The sequence below is a fragment of the Aplysia californica genome, unplaced genomic scaffold (genome assembly GCF_000002075.1).
Source record: "Aplysia californica isolate F4 #8 unplaced genomic scaffold, AplCal3.0 scaffold00045, whole genome shotgun sequence".
Taxonomy (NCBI): Eukaryota; Metazoa; Mollusca; class Gastropoda; order Aplysiida; family Aplysiidae; genus Aplysia; species Aplysia californica.
In genome coordinates, this window is record NW_004797315.1 from 291,673 (window position 1) to 293,999 (window position 2,327).

General features: G+C 38.4%; 1 long non-coding RNA gene across 1 annotated transcript in view; it reads right to left on the bottom strand.

Moving 5' to 3' along the window:
• LOC101846718 overlaps positions 1–2,327 on the bottom strand; it is a 43,774-nt gene that overhangs the window by 38,723 nt on the left and 2,724 nt on the right. Inside the window, exons 2-3 of the long non-coding RNA XR_004858231.1 lie at positions 2,072–2,234; positions 496–537 (exon numbers count right to left, since the gene is read on the bottom strand). This is a non-coding gene — a long non-coding RNA (uncharacterized LOC101846718). The remainder of the gene's footprint in view (positions 1–495; positions 538–2,071; positions 2,235–2,327) is intronic.

Sequence of the window (2,327 nt, forward strand, 5' to 3'; positions counted from 1 at the left end):
TTTATTGTTATTATTATTATTTTTATTTTTTGTTTTTTGGGTGGGGGGCCTTAATTAATTAATTCGAAATACCTGCTTGCCTCTTCTACAACTGTATCCTCGTACACCATGATTATTTTTTTTCTTTTCTAAAAATGTTGGTGGAGAATGCTTGTTTGCAGCTTGAACACTATTGTTTAAGTTGACCTTTAATGCTAATGTCTACGTATTATAGGCTATTTTTAACTAGACATGCTGCTACAAAGCAGGGAACAGCCTTAAGACTTGTAAGAGTTGAAATATATATATATATATATATCTAAGAATTCGAAACGAATTTGTAACTATTAAAGCGAAGAAAACATAAAAGCGAGTTTTCAGAAATTTGAACAAGATTAGCCTGTTTGAGAGGAGGGTAGCGGAGGGGGCAATTTAAAACTGTAACGTGAGAAATAAAAAATAAAAAAAGACACGAAGGGCTATAAAACGACACGAGAATCATAGAATTAAATTTACCTTGGTGAAATTTCCGAATGTAGTCGTAGTGAAGACACAAACCTTTTGACGTTGACAAAAATAACCGTTCAACGTTGACACTTAGTGGTGGCACAAACTGGTCTGTGAGGACACACACAAAAAACCCTATTCTATGATATCACAAACTATTCTGTGAAGACACAAACTATTAAATGATGACACAGTGGTACAACAAACTTTTCACTATATTCGCTGATGACACAAACTATTCACTGATGACACAAACTATTCACTGATGACACAAATTATTCACTGATGACACAAACTATTCACTGATGACACAAACTATTCACTGCCGACACAACACACTATTCTGTGATGACGTAAACACTATTCTCTAATAACACAAACTACACTTTAACGATACAAACTATTCTGTGATGACGTAAACACTATTCTCTAATAACACAAACTACACTATAACGACACAAACTATTCACTGGCGACACAAACTATTCACTGGCGACACAAACTATTCTGCGATGACACACACAAACTATTCTGCGATGACACACACAAACTATTCTGTGATGACACACACACACTATTCTGTGATGACGTAAACACTATTCTCTAATAACACAAACTACTCTATAACGACACAAACATTTCACTGGCGGCACAAACTATTCTGCGATGACACACACACACTATTCTGCGATGACACAAACTATTCACTGGCGACACAAACTATTCTTTTATGACACAAACTATCCTCTGGCGATACAAACTATTTTGCAATGAATACAAATAATTCTGTAATGAGACAATGGAACAACAAACTATTATGTGATGACATAAAATATTTACTGATGACACAAAAAACTATTCTATGGTAAAAATTGGGAAATGGTATAGATTTAACACCCCTATCGATACTGTTAGGTCATTTAAATGGCGGACCTCCGGGTTTAACATCTCCGAAATGACTGAGCTAAAAGGGAAATTCGTGTAAAGTGCCTTTCCCAAGGACACAACGTCGGACCAAGCTGAGGCTCGAACCCCCGAACATGTAAACAAACGATTACAGGTCCAGTAGCCTAATCACTAGGCTACCGACGCCAGAAACTATTCTATGGAGACACAGTGATACAAACAAACTTTTCACAATATTCACTGATGACACGAACTATTAACTGATGAACACAACAGAATATTCTATGATGGCACAATGGCACAACAAAACACTTTAGGACGACACAATGACACAAAAAACTATTCTGCTATGACACAAACTATTATGTGATAACACAGACTATTCTGCTATGACATAAACTATTCTGTGATAACACAAACTATTCTGTTATGACACAAACTATTCTGTGAGTACACAAACTATTCTGTTATGACACAAACTATTCTGCTATGACACAAACTATTCTGTGATGATACAAACTATTCTGTGATAACACAAGCTATTCTATGATGACACAACAGACTATTCACTGATGACACAAACTTGTCACTGATGACACAGCAAAATATTCTATGATGACACAACAAACATTTCCGTGATGACACAACAAACTATTCTGTGATGAAACAAACTATTCACAAACTGCTGAGTGAGGTCCGCGAGGAGCCGTAGAAGCGGCGTTCAGTCCGCTTGTTGTAGCGAGCAGCAAGCTTCTGAGACCGGACCTGTACCTCCCGGTACCCGCTTACTTCCCTTCCTCCATCACCGCGCGCGGTCCAGACACACGCGCAAACGCCGGCGGCTGCATGACGTCATCACGCTCACCCCCTGGTCATAACTTGCCTGCGTGAGTAGTGAGGGTGTGGATATGAAGAGGGGGGGAGGGGGGACCAGA